Source organism: Scyliorhinus torazame, chromosome 13, assembly GCF_047496885.1.
Source record: "Scyliorhinus torazame isolate Kashiwa2021f chromosome 13, sScyTor2.1, whole genome shotgun sequence".
Classification (NCBI taxonomy): domain Eukaryota; kingdom Metazoa; phylum Chordata; class Chondrichthyes; order Carcharhiniformes; family Scyliorhinidae; genus Scyliorhinus; species Scyliorhinus torazame.
This window is the reverse complement of record NC_092719.1, coordinates 86,842,003-86,856,772: the sequence shown is the minus strand read 5'-3', so window position 1 is coordinate 86,856,772 and position 14,770 is coordinate 86,842,003. Positions and strand designations below refer to the sequence as shown.

The window sequence follows — 14,770 nt, the reverse complement described above, 5'->3', positions numbered from 1 at the left end:
TGGCATATTAATAACATAATAAACAGCAAGCTGTGGGGAACTGTTCATATCAGTTAATGCAAGAAACACAATATCAGAAGGGGTGTGCAAAGATAATTGAGTAGCTTGTATTCTAGTTAATTTGCAGGTTTAGTACTTTCAAATTAATTCTGCATATGTTATTTTAGTGTAGACAATTGCAAAAAGTGTAATTGCGTAACTGAAGAGTATGCAATCAACGAAAACAAAAGGATTAACTTTAATAATGTGCTGATAATGTGAAGCTGCTTGAAGAAGAAGATGATAGAGGTGGTGATGGTGTTGTGGTATTATCACTGATCGAGTAATCCAGAGTAATGCTCTGGGGACCTGGGTTTGAATCCCACCACGGCAGATAGTGGGATAAAAAAATTAAGGGTGGGATTCTCTGTCCAGCTGCACCCCCTCCCGGCAGCCTGCCAATGGGGTTTCCCATTGTGGGCACGCCCACGGGAAGTCTGTGGGCATTGAGTGCGCTGCTGGAGAAACGGAGGATCCCGCCAATGGAGAATCCAGCCCTAAAAGTCGAATGTTGACCAGTCGATTGTCGTAAAATCCCATCTGATTCACTATTCTAACTTCTTCCATTGGGCAGGAGATACAAAAATCTGAGAACACGCACTAACAGATTCAAAAACAGCTTCTTTCCCACTGTTACCAGACTCATAAAGGACCCTCTTATGGACTGACCTGATTAATACTACACTCCAGTATGCTCCACCCGATGCCGGTGTCTATGTATTTACATTTTGGACCTTGTGTTGCCCTTTTATGTATTTTCTTTTTATTTTATTGTCTTCTCATGTACTAAATGATCTGTTTGAGCAGCTCGCAGAAAAATACTTCTCACTGTACCTCAGTACACGTGACAATAAACAAATCCAATCCAATTGCCCCTTAGAGAAGGAAAGGAAATCTGTGGCTGACTCTTAACTGCTGCCTCAAAGGGCTTATCAAGCGTTACAGACTCTCGTCGGTTGTGGCAAGGCTCAAACAACATAACGGACTACAAAGCGAAGCCAAGCAGAATCTCCGGCAGCAGCCGACCCCTCCCTGATGAGCTCAATGCATTCTATGCTCGGTTAGAGCAGGAAACCATCAAACCACTGTTGACTGCCCCAGCAGCCCCGGACACACCCATACCCACAGCTTCCGAAGTCAGATCAGCCTTCTTGAAAGTGAACCCTTCGGAAGGCGACGGGTCCGGATGGGGTCCGTGGTTGTGCACTCAGATCCTGCACGGACCAGCTGGCAGATGTGTTCATGGACAGCTTCAACCTCTCCCTACTCCATTCTGAGATCCCCACCTGCTTCAAGAAGACCACCATCATATCAGTGCCAAAGAAGAACCAGGCAACGTGCCTCAATGACTATCATCTGGTGGCCTTGACATCGATCGTAATGAAGTGCTTCGAGAGGTTGATCATGAGGCACATCAATTCCATACTCCCAGAATGCCTAGATCCACTGCAATTCGCACACCGCCGCAACCGGTCCACAGCAGACACCATCTCCCTGGCGCTACACTCATCCCTGGAGCATCTCGACAACAGGGACTCCTACATCAGACTTCTATTTATTGACTACAGCTCTGCCTTTAACACCATAATCCCAACCAAGCTCATATCAAAGCTCCAAAACCTAGGACTTGGCTCCTCACTCTGTAACTGGATCCTCGATTTTCTGACCCATAGACCACAATCAGTAAGGATAAACAACACATCCGCCACAATAGTCCTGGGCCCCGTAAGGCGGCTACCTAGCCCAAACCTATTCTCCCTATACACACACGACTGCGTGGCAAAATTTAGCTCCAACTCCATCCACAAGTTTGCTGATGAAACGGCCATAGTGGGTCGGATCTTGAACAACAATGAGTCTGAATACGGGAGGCAGATAGAGAACCTAATGGATTGGGGTAACGACAACAATCTCTCCCTCAATGTCAGCAAAACTAAAGAGCTGGTCATTGATTTCAGGAAGCAAAGTATTGTACAGACTCCTGTCTGCATCAACGGGGCCGAGGTGAAGATAATAATAATCTTTATTGTCACAAGTAGGCTTACATTATCACTGCAACAAAGTCACTGTGAAAAGTCCCTAGTCGCCACATTCCAGCGCCTGTTCGGGTACACAGAGGGAGAATTCAGAATGTCCAAATTCTGCATTTGCCTTCCTAACTGTTGACTAAACCTGCACATTAACCTTAAGAGAATCGTGAACAAGGACTCCCAAGTCCCTCTGTGCTTCTGATTTCCTAAACATTTCCCCATTTAGAAAATAGTCTATGCCTCCATTCCTCCTTCCAAAGTGCATAACCCCATACTTCTCCACATTGTATTCCATCTGCCACTTCTTTGCCCACTCTCCTGGTCTGCCCAAATCCTTCTGCAACCCCCCTGCTTCCTCAATACTACCTGTCCCTCTACAGGAGGACCCATCACTGCAGGAGTTCCTCAGAGTAGTGTCCTAGTCCCAACTATCTTCAGCTGCTTCATCAATGACCTTCCTTCCATCATAAGGTCAGAAATGGGGATATTCACAGATGATTGCACAATGTTCAGGACCATTCTCACCTCCACACATACTGGAGCAGTCTATGTTTAAATGCAGCCAGGGGCTGTTAAATTCTGGCATGGGCTGACAAGTGGCGAGTCACAATTGTACTATACAAGTGCCAAGTAATTACCCTCTACAACAAGAACCTAACCATTACCCCTTGAAATACTGACATGGCGTTACCATCACTGAATCCCACACTACCAACATTCAAGGGGTGACCATTGACCATAAATTGAACTGGACTAGCTCTATAAATATTCTGGTTACAAGAGTAGGTCAGAGGCTAGGGATTCTGTGATGAGCAAATCATCTCCTGACCCTCAAAGCCTGTCCACCATCTACAAGGCAAAGTTTAGGAAAATTGATGGCATGCTCTCCACTTGCCTGGATGAGTGCAGCGCCAACAGCACAAGAAGCTTGACACCATCCAGGACAAAGCAACCTGCTTGATTGGTACTCATTCCACAATAATTTACTCCCTCCACGACCAACGAACAGTGGCAACAGTGTGTACCATCTACAAGATGCACTGCAGTAACTCACCCAGGTTCCTTAGGCAGCACTTTCCAACCATACAACAGCTATCAGCTATCCTTCACTGTCACTGGGTCAAAATCCTGGAACTCCTTCCTTAACAGCACTGTGGGTGTACCTACACCTCAGGGATTGCAGCGATTCAAGAAGGCAGCTTACCACTACATTCTCAAGGGCAAACAGATTTGGACAATAGATTGCTTGTCTAGCAAGTGATGACCAAACCCTGTAAATGAATTTTTAAAAACCCACTTTATTGGCATCCCATCGACAAACATTCACTCCCTTCACTACCGACAAACAGTAGTAGCAGTGTTTACCACCTGCAAGATGGATTGCAGAAACTCACCAAGGCTGCTCAGATAGCATCTTCCAGATGCATGACCATTACGATTGGAAAGAAAAGGACAGCAGGTACATGGGAACACCACCACCTGCAAGTCCCCCTCCAAGCCACACACCATCCTGACTTGGATGTATATCGCCATTCCTTCACTGTCGCTTGATCAAAATCCAGGGACGTCCTCCCTAACAGCACTCTGGGTATACGTACACACCTGGATCGCAGGGGTTCAAGAAAGTAGCTCATCGCCACCTTTTCAACGGTAATTAGGGATGAGCAATAAATATTGGCCTCGCAAGTGATGCCCACATGCCATGAATGAATATTTTAAAACTAGAATTTGATGACTCGGGGCAGCACGATGGTGCAGTGGTTAGCACTGCCGTCTCACGGCACCGAAGACCTGGGTATGGTCCTGGCCCCGGGTCATTGTCCGTGTGGAGTTTGCACTTTCTTCCCGTGTCTGCGTGGGTCTCACCTCCACAATCCAAAAAGTTGTGCAGGTTAGGTGAATTGGCCACGTTAAATTGGGCAGCACGGTAGCACAAGTGGATAGCACTGTGGCTTCACAGCTCCAGGGTCCCAGGTTTGATTCCCCGCTGGGTCACTGTCTGTGTGGAGTCTGTCCGTTCTCCCCGTGTCTGTGTGGGTTTCCTCCAGGTGCTCCAGTTTCCTCCCACAGTCCAAAGACGTGCAGGATAAATTGCTCTTAGTGACCAAAAAAGGTTGGCGGGGTTATTGGGTTACGGGGATAGGGTGGAAGTGAGGGCTTAAGTGGGTCGGTGCAGACTCGATGGGCCGAATGACCTTCTTCTGCACTGTATGTATGTTCTTGTTCTAAATTGCCCCTTAATTGGAAAAAAAGAATTGGATACTCTGAATTTTTAAAAAAAGAATTTGATGACTGAGTTTCCCCAAGTGTATCTTCCCCATTCATTCGAGACATTAGGGCTTATTCTCTTCAACCCTGTGGCTGATAACAATGTCCTAAAATGCATGAAACAAAATTATCACTGAAATTATTTCATTCAGTGGGCATCACTGGTAAGGCCAGCTTTTATTTTCCATCTTTAATTGTCCGTGAGAAGTCTGTTATGAGTCACCTTCTGGGATAACATTTTTTCTTCTTCTTGAGTTCCCTGTCCAAAGGCAGGCCCCACCCACATTATTGTGATCTCAGTCACAGGAAGACAAAGGAAGCAATTCCTGAATCCATCCCAGCAAGAGCGAGGGTCGAATCCTGTGCTGTGACACAAATCTGACTGTCCACACTGGCTGGCCAATCGATCCAGCCAATCAACTGCCCTGAAGAGTCCGAGTTGTGCCAACATACAATTTCACATGCATATTGTAGCCTGCAGCTACGGATGGTGATACTTGAAGCTCCAATGTTTGGAATATGATTAAGGAGAAGTTAAGCGCCACTCTCATCACTGTGAATCAGGAGCCACATAGGTCACGTTTGATGATGATAAGAGATTTCCTTCCTAAAGAACATTGGATGGGTTTTCATAACACTCCAGAAGTTTTTTTTAAATTTTTAAAAAAAATTTTATTCTCCTCCATTTTCACATTTTCTCCCACATTTACATCCATCAACAATAAACAATAATCAGCAAGATATGTCAGTCCCCATAATAACAACAACGATCCCATCTACCCACCAACCCCCAAACCTCAACCCGCATGTTTACATAAACAAATGACAAAAATAAATCAGGGATTACCCGTAGTCACCCTTAATCTTACACAGCTCCCACCGCCCCCCCGCCCCCCCCCCCCCCCACCCCAGGTCTCCAGCTCCTCCCGTCCACTGCCTCTTGTAAAACCCCTCCCCCTACCCTCGGTTCCTTCCTCTCCCAACTTTCCACCCCGGCTAGACCACTTGGACCCTGTTCTGCCAGGCTCCGATGGCCGCAGCCCCTCCCCCCCACCTCACTCCCGTTCACTGGCCGGCACACACCGGCCAGCGTGGAGGCCCCCGCCCGGGTCCCTTTCCCACTTGCCTGGCCCCAGGAAAGCCCAAAGATCCCCTTTTAGCACACAAACCCCACATATCCACCTACACCCCAAAGAACTCTCATTTCGAGTGAAAGTCCCGTCCCTTCCCTTGTCCAAATATATACCACCTTGGCTCCTTTAATCTCTACACCCGCGCGCAGTGATACAAAAAAGAAGAAAATACAGTCATGAGGTTACATCGGCACATGGCCATTCCTCAATTTGTCAGTTCTGCCACAGTCCTTCTGCTTTTGCAAACTCCTCCGCTGCTTCCGCCGTTCCAAAATAAAAGTCCCTGAGCTTGTACGTCACCCTCAGCTTCGCTGGATATACAATGCCGCACCGCACCGTGCTAATGTACAGTGCCCTCTTCACCCGGTTGAAGGCAGCCCGCCTCCTTGCCAGCTCCACCGTAAAGTCCTGGTATACACGTATACCAGCTCCAGCCCACTGCACCACCCGCTTATGCTTGGCCCAGCTCAGGACCTTCTCCTTCACCCTGTACCTACGGAAGCAGAGTCACTGCCCTTGGCGGCTCACTCGCCTTTGGTACAGGCCTCCACGACCGATGAGCCCGATCCAGTTCATATCGGGAGGGGTCCTCCCCCTCCCCCAGTAGTTTTGCCAGCATCGCGGCAAAATACTCAGTCGGCTTTGGTCCTTCAACTCCTTCGGGCAGCCCCACAATCCTCAAGTTCAGTCGCCTGGATCTATTTTCCAGGTCTTCCATTTTTCCTCGCAGATCCTTGTTAGTATCCATCACCTTCCGCATCTCTTTCCCCATCGAGGCAAGTTGATCACCGTGCTGCAATAACGTCTCCTTCACCTCCTTCAGCGCCTCCCCTTGCTCTCGCACCTCCGCCACTGCGCTCGCCACCTCCGTCCTCACCGGGGAAACCGCCTCCTCCACCAGCACACTCAAGACCTCCCTCATCTCCTTCCTCACCGTCTCCATGCATTTCGCAATCTGCGCCAACTGCTTTTCAAATTCCGCAGCCATCACCTTGGTTATTTCTTCAGCCGTAAGCAGTGCGGCCTTCCCTGGTGCTCCAGCCTCCATTTTACCTGGTGACCCCGCGGTGACCTTGCCACTCCCCGACGGACCTCCAGCTGGTTTTTTTTCGGCCGTTTTTTTGCTCACCCTCGACATTTTTCTTTGGTGTTTTTTTCCCTCCTGTGTCTTCTCAGTGCCTCCTCTGTGCCTTCTCCCTTCTTCTGCCGCCTCCGCGGACCCTGGGACCGGGCTTAAAGCCCCGAAATTGCCGTTCCCGAGCGGGGGCTCTCCATTGTGCGGCTGCCTCCCACCCGCCGTCACCGGAAGTCCCACTCCAGAAGTTTTACTACTGGTGCTAGCTTTACATTCAAGATTTATTTAATGATAGAAATTACGTTCCTGCTGTTATCATGGTGAGATTTGAACTCAAATCCCCAGATCATTAGTCTGGGCCTCTGGCATATCAGTCCAGTAACATAACCACTATACAACCAGAACCCTAACTTTATTTTATTCCACATATTAAAAATACAATGTTATTTCCATTACATTGCCCTTTCCTGCTCTTAGTCAGCAACTTGAAATATTGCTGTAAATACTTAGCATCCTACGTAGTATCCGTTCCAGTTTTACAGCATTCTTTGCTTATATTTCCATAGTATTTTGCCTCTCTTTTATAATGGTTGGTGACGATAAACAGTCTGATATGTTAAACCATATCACAAAGGCAGAGTTAATTGGCCGAACAGACAATGAATAACGTTGGTTGCAAGAAGTTTATTATTGTAGTCACTGAGGAGCACAGAAAAGGTACGTCAAAGTAGTTTATTTCCTACTCACAGTTAGGAAATACAGCAACTAAGCAACACTTCAAGTCCCAGCAGGGGCCATCCTGAGTTGCCGGCTCCCTCTTGGGCTGGTTTTTATCTCAGGGAATTAACAAGCCCCGCTGTTGGGCCTGCACCCTTCAGTGGGAGAGCTCATATTTCATGAGCCCCACAGGGAGATCGATCGGGTCGTCCCCGTGGGTCTCCTGGGGGTTATAACGTTTATATTTGCTGCCAACAACATGTCAACTCATGTAGAACTTCAGAGAGCAGAATGAAATGAAAGCTAATGAGGCTATGGCCTCCAAATCCCAAGGTCTTTACTACTATTGTACCATTTTACCTGGCAAACTCAAAAGTCAAAACTGATCCATGTGCGATGAATGAATGAGACTGCCCAAAGGGAAAACAGAGGGAGATAGAAAACAGAGTGCATCCCAAACTTCCAACTTCCTAATGTTGTAGTCTATAAATATACTCAGGCTACCTCTTTTAATAGAAAATGTATCAAGACTCGCTTTACAAATATTTACATGGTATTTAAGTACCAAAATAATAAATCGGTAATACTGAATACTGAACTTACTAATCAGATTGCTTACCTGACACCCAATAATGAATGAACGGAAGCTTCTTCCAATTAAATATTGGGAAGAATGAAGTCATATTATTCCCAGTCTCCACTATAAACTCTGTTCCCAGGCTACCAACTCCATCCCTCTCCATTACAATTGTCTGAGATTAAACTGGTCTGTCCGCAGCCTTGTTGTCATATTTGGCCCTGATAAATACCATCACTATTTCCAGCTCTGTAACTTTGCTCAACTTCGCTCTTGTCTCAGCTCATCAGCTGCTGAAACCTTCATTCATGCGTTTGGTAACTCTAGACTCAACTATCCTTTTTAAAAATAAATTTAGAGTACTCAATTCATTTTTCCCAATTAAGGGGCAATTTACCATGGTCAATCCACCTACCCTGCACATCTTTGGGTTGCAGGGGGGGAAACCCACGCAAACAGGGGGAGAATGTGCAAACTCCACACGGACAGTGACCCAGAGCCGGGATCGAACCTGGGACCTCGGCGCCATGAGGCAACAGGGCTAACACACTGCGCCACCGTGCTGCCCTTAGACTCAACTATTCTTAACTGGTCTCCTACATATTACCCAGCTTTGAAGACTTGAGATGATCCAAAAAGCTGTTGTCCAGGAACTAACTGTTAGGATACCAGACCAGACCCCAACTTTTGTTAGGATGGGAACCCCAAACAATTTGCAACCTGTAAAACTTTCAGGAAAGTTCACCCACGAGTGATGACTCTGAATCTTTTCTGCTGAAACAAACTTCAATTTAAACACAGAATTAACCAAATCAACATCAAAGAAATATATTTACAATTATCAATGAAACAATTCTTCAATAAATATCTACACCTGTCATTATATTCCAATTAAGCAACCCAATACAGTTCACATACCACTTATAAATAAAGTTAACAGCCAGGTTACTTGCTTATATAGGCAGACCATTGGAGAGAGAGACCCTTTCAGGAACAACCTGAACATCCTTCTGTCTTGTCTGACTCAAATCCTATGGCAAACTGCTGTTCAACTTAATACCTTATAACAGACTGCAAAACTACAGACAGACCTGGCTCCTCCAATTAATTACATAATTTATATCCCACTAAGTGGTCCTATGACCTGCTTAGCTATAACTAAACACCACTCCCTCATAAATTATCTACACGTGACTTCTGGTGAAGGGATGTACTAAGCAGTCAGAGGAAAGGAGGCCCTCTTCCTGCATACTTGCATACCGGAAGTAGGCCAATCAGCCAGCAAAAATCCCCCCCCCCCACCCTCCTCCACGAACACCATGGACACAAAGAAGATGTCCCAAACCAGCCAAAGGGCCGAAAGGATGGCAAACTAAGCAAGAACCAGGAGAGAAAAGTTTTTTGTTTTTTTAAAAAATATATTTCTTAAAGTTTTTTAACAAAACAAAACAATTTTTTCTCCTTACAAACAATAAACCCCCCCCACCCCCCGTAACAAAATAACACAAAATCGCCCTGAGCAAGATATGTACATGGTAAGATGATATATTTACAGAGCTTTATACACTGGCTCTCGCCCGTTCGTGCCAGTTTCCCCCACCCTCCATGTTATCCCCCCCAAGCAATCTCTCTTTCCCCCCTCCCCCTCCCCCCGCCCCCTCCCCCCCCCTCCCCCCGCCCCCTCCCCCCCGCCCCCTCCCCCCGCCCCCCCTCCTCCCCCTCCCCCCCGCCCCCCCTCCTCCCCCTCCCCTCCCCCTCCCCCCCTCCTCCCCCTCCCCTCCCCCGCCCCCTCCCCCCCTCCCTCCCCCGCCCCCTCCCCCCTCCCCCCTCCCTCCCCCTCCCACCCCCCCCTCCTCCCCCTCCCCTCCCCCGCCCCCTCCCCCTCCCCCTCCCTCCCCCTCCCCCCTCCCTCCCCCTCCCCCTCCCACCCCCCCTCCTCCCCCTCCCCTCCCCCTCCCTCCCCCCGCCCCCTCCCCCTCCCCCTCCCCCCTCCCCCCTCCCCCCTCCCTCCCCCTCCCCCTCCCTCCCCCCTCCTCCCCCTCTCCCCCCTCCCTCCCCCCTCCTCCCCCTCTCCCCCTCCCCCCCTCCTCTCCCCCTCCCCCCTCCCCCTCCTCTCTCCCTCCCCTCCCCGGCCCCAGGGTTGCTGCTGCTGACCGACCTTCCTCTAACGCTCCGCGAGGTAGTCGAGGAACGGTTGCCACCGCCTGTAGACCCCCCTGCGCAGACCCCCTTAAAGCAAACTTAATCCTTTCCAACTTTATGAACCCAGCCATGTCATTTGTCCAGGCCTCCACGCGAGGGGGCTTCGCCTCCTTCCACATTAGCAAGATCCTTTGCCGGGCTACCAGGGACGTAAAGGCCAGAATGCCGGCCTCTTTCGCCTCCTGCACTCCCGGCTCGTCCACGACTCCAAATATTGCCAGCCCCAGGAGAGAAAAGTTGAGGTGTGTGCATGCGGAGTAAGGTGGAGTCAGACATAGCTGGACAAGGTGGTTTGCCAATACCCACGCCGGGCTACCCACCAACAAGTCAATGGATGGAGCTCCTAACATTGGAGCTCCTTAAACACAGGGACTCATTCAAGAGGGAGACAATGGCGACCATGAAGGTGGCAGTCACAGGTGCGCAGGAGAGCGATAGTTATCGGGGACTCTATAGTAAGAGGCACAGATCGGCGCTTCTGTGGAAGTGAAAAAGAATCCAGGATGGTGTGTTGCCTCCCTGGTGCCAGGGTCATGGATGTCTCTGAACGAACACAGGACATCCTGAAGGGGGAGGGTGAACAGGCAGAGGTCGTAGTACGCATAGGTACTAATGACATAGGCAGGAAGAGTGATGAGGCCCTGCAGAAGAAGTTCAGGGAGTTAGGCAGTAAGCTAAGGAGCAGGACCTCTAGGGTATTAATCTCAGGATTACTCAATGTGCCACGTGCCAGTGAGGCTAGAATTAGGAGGATAGTGCAGCTAAACACTTGGCTAAACCAGTGGTGTAGGAGGGAGGGTTTCAGATTTCTGGGCCATTGGAATCTCTTCCGGGGCAGGTGCGACCTGTACAAGAAGGACAGATTGCATCTAAACTCGAGGGGCACGAATATCCTGGCTGGGAGGTTTGCTAGTGTCACTTGGGAGGATTTACCAAAGAAGTGGAATCTCTTGTTAAGAGGAAGAAGGAGGCCTATGTGAAGATGAGGTGTGAAGTTTCAGTTGGGGCGATGGATAGTTACAAGGTAGCGAGGAAGGATCTAAAGAGAGAGCTAAGACGAGCAAGGAGGGGACATGAGAAGTATTTGGCAGGAAGGATCAAGGAAAACCCAAAAGCTTTCTATAGGTATGTCAGGAATAAGCGAATGACTAGGGACAGAGTAGGACCAGTCAAGGACAGGGATGGGAAGTTGTGTGTAGAGTCTGAAGAGATAGGCGAGATACTAAATGAATATTTTTCGTCAGTATTCACTCAGGAAAAAGATAATGTTGTGGAGGAGAATGCTGAGATCCAGGTAAATAGATAAGATGGCATTGAGGTACGTAGGGAAGAGGTGTTGGCAATTCTGGACAGGCTGAAAATAGATAAGTCCCCGGGACCTGATGGGATTTATCCGAGGATTCTGTGGGAGGCCAGGGAAGAGATTGCTGGACCATTGGCTTTGATTTTTATTTCATCATTGGATACAGGAATAGTGCCAGAGGACTGGAGGATAGCAAATGTGGTCCCTTTGTTCAAAAAGGGGAGCAGAGACAACCCCGGCAACTATAGACCGGTGAGCCTCACGTCTGTAGTGGGTAAAGTCTTGGAGGGGATTATAAGAGACAAGATTTATAATCATCTAGATAGGAATAATATGATCAGGGATAGTCAGCATGGCTTTGTGAAGGGTAGGTCATGCCTCACAAACCTTATTGAGTTCTTTGAGAAGGTGACTGAACAGGTAGACGAGGGTAGAGCAGTTGATGTGGTGTATATGGATTTCAGCAAAGCGTTTGATAAGGTTCCCCACGGTAGGCTATTGCAGAAAATATGGAGGCTGGGGATTGAGGGTGATTTAGAGATGTGGATCAGAAATTGGCTGGCTGAAAGAAGACAGAGGGTGGTGGTTGATGGGAAATGTTCAGAATGGAGTTCAGTTACAAGTGGAGTACCACAAGGATCTGTTCTGGGGCCGTTGCTGTTTGTCATTTTTATCAATGACCTAGAGGAAGGCGCAGAAGGGTGGGTGAGTAAATTTGCAGACGATACTAAAGTCGGTGGTGTTGTCGATAGTGTGGAAGGAAGTAGCAGGTTACAGAGGGATATAGATAAGCTGCAGTGCTGGGCTGAGAGGTGGCAAATGGAGTTTAATGTAGAGAAGTGTGAGGTGATTCACTTTGGAAGGAAAAACAGGAATGTGGAATATTTGGCTAATGGAAAAGTTCTTGAAAGTGTGGATGAGCAGAGGGATCTAGGTGTCCATGTACATAGATCCCTGAAAGTTGCCACCCAGGTTGATAGGGTGGTGAAGAAGGCCTATGGAGTGTTGGCCTTTATTGGTAGAGGGATTGAGTTCCGGAGTCAGGAGGTCATGTTGCAGCTGTACAGAACTCTGGTACGGCCGCATTTGGAGTATTGCGTACAGTTCTGGTCACCGCATTATAGGAAGGACGTGGAGGCTTTGGAACGGGTGCAGAGGAGATTTACCAGGATGTTGCCTGGTATGGAGGGAAAATCTGATGAGGAAAGGCTGATGGACTTGAGGTTGTTTTCGTTAGAGAGAAGAAGGTTAAGAGGAGACTTAATAGAGGCATACAAAATGATCAGAGGGTTAGATAGGGTGGACAGTGAGAGCCTTCTCCCGCGGATGGAAATGGCTAGCACGAGGGGACATAGCCTTAAACTGAGGGGTAATAGATATAGGACAGAGGTCAGGGGTAGGTTCTTTACGCAAAGAGTAGTGAGGCCGTGGAATGCCCTACCTGCTACAGTGGTGAACTCGCCAACATTGAGGGCATTTAAAAGTTTATTGGATAAACATATGGATGATAATGGTATAGTGTAGGTTAGATGGCTTTTGTTTCGGTGCAACATCGTGGACCGAAGGGCCTGTACTGCGCTGTATTGTTCTATGTTCTATGTTCTATGATTTAAACTAATATGGCAGGGAGGTGGGAACCAGAGCGTTAGCTTAGAAGGTTTCATAACTGCAGGGGAAGTAGAGAACAAAAATAATAGAACATCAACCTCAGGCAGTGCAAAAAAGGTGACAAGTGTGAGAAGGGAGGTGGTCGATGCAGGACTGAGGGTATTGTACCTTAATGCGCGCAGTATAGAGAACAAGGGGCGGGATTCTCCGACCCCACGCTGAGTCGGAGAATCGCTGAGGGCTGGCGTGATTCCAGCCCCCGCCGTGTCCCGAAGTCTCCGCCACCAGAGATTCGGCGGGCGCAGGAATCGCGCCACGCCAGTCGGCGGGCCCACCCCCGCTGATTCTCCGGCCCGCGATGGTTCGAAGTCCCGCCAGCGTGGATTAAACCACCTTTTGAGCGGCGGGACAAGGTGGTGTGGGCAGGCTCCGGGGTCCTGGCGATCTGGCCCCGGGGGATGCCCCCACGGTGGCCTGGCCCGCGATCGGTGCCCACCGATCAGCGGGCGGGCCTGTGCCATGGGGGCACTCTTTTTCCTCTACCTTCGCCATGGTCTTCACTATGGCAGAGGCGGAAGAGATCCCCTCCCCTGCGCAGGGATGACGTCAGCAGCCGCTGACGCTCCCGCGCATGCATCACCCGGCGAAGACCTTTCGGCCCTGGCTGGCGTGGCGCCAAAGGCCTTTCCCGCCGGCCAGCGGAGCGCAAACCACTCCGGCGCGGGCCTAGCCCCTCATGGTGAGGGCTTGGCCCCTAAAGGTGCGGAGACCTCCGCACCTTTGGGGCAGCCCGACGCCGGAGTGGTTCCCGCCACTTCATTACGCCAGAACCCCCCGCCCCGCCGGGTAGGGGAGAATCCCGCCCAAGGTAAATGAGCTTGTTGCACACAATGAAATTGGCCGGTACGATGTCGTGGGCATCACAGAGACGTGGCTGCAAGGGGATCAGGGCTGGGATCTAAATAGCCAAAGATATGTGTCCTATCGAAAGGACAGGCAGATGGGCAAAGGGAGCGAGGTTGTATTGTTAGTAAGGAATGAACTTAAATCGATAGCAAGGAGCGATATAGGATCAGAAGGCATAGAATCTCTGTGGGTAGAGTTGAGGAATCGCAAAGGTAAAAAGACCCTGATGGGAGTTATGTACAAGCCCCCTGGCAGTAGTCAGGGTGTAGAGCAGAAAATAAATCAGGAGATAGAGAAAGCATGTAAAAAAGGCAATCGTACAATAATCATACAATAATGATGGGGGACTTCAATATGCAGGTGGACTGGGAAAATCAGGTTGGTAATGGATCCCAAGAAAAGGAATTTGTGGAATGTTTAAGAGATGTTTTTTTGGAGCAGCTTGTGGTAGAGCCCACTAGGGAATAGGCAATTCTGGATTTGGTGATGTGTAATGATGCAGACTTGATTCGGGATCTTCAGGTGAAGGAACCCTTAGGGAGCAGTGACCACAACATGATAGAATTTACCCTGCAGTTTGAGAGGGAGAAGCTGGAGTCAGATGTAACGGTATTACAATTAAATAAGGGTAACTACAAAGACATGAGGGAGGAGCTGGCCAGAGTTGATTGGAAAAAGTGACTAACAGGGAAGACAGTAGAACAGCAATGGCAGTAGTTTTGGGGGGTTATTTGGGAGGCACAGCAGAAATTCATCCCAAGAAGGAGGAAATATGTTAAGGGCAGGACAAGGCATCCATGATTGACGAGGGAAGTCATGGACAGCAGAAAGGTTAAAGAAAAAGCATACAAAGCGGCAAGGATTAGTGGGAAGCCAGAGGATTGGGAATCATTTAAAAGCGAGCTGAGGACA

General features: G+C 49.0%; 1 protein-coding gene across 2 annotated transcripts in view; it reads right to left on the bottom strand.

Moving 5' to 3' along the window:
- LOC140388177 (cilia- and flagella-associated protein 54-like) overlaps positions 1-14,770 on the bottom strand; it is a 948,449-nt gene that overhangs the window by 385,452 nt on the left and 548,227 nt on the right. The gene's annotated exons all lie outside the window — the stretch shown is intronic.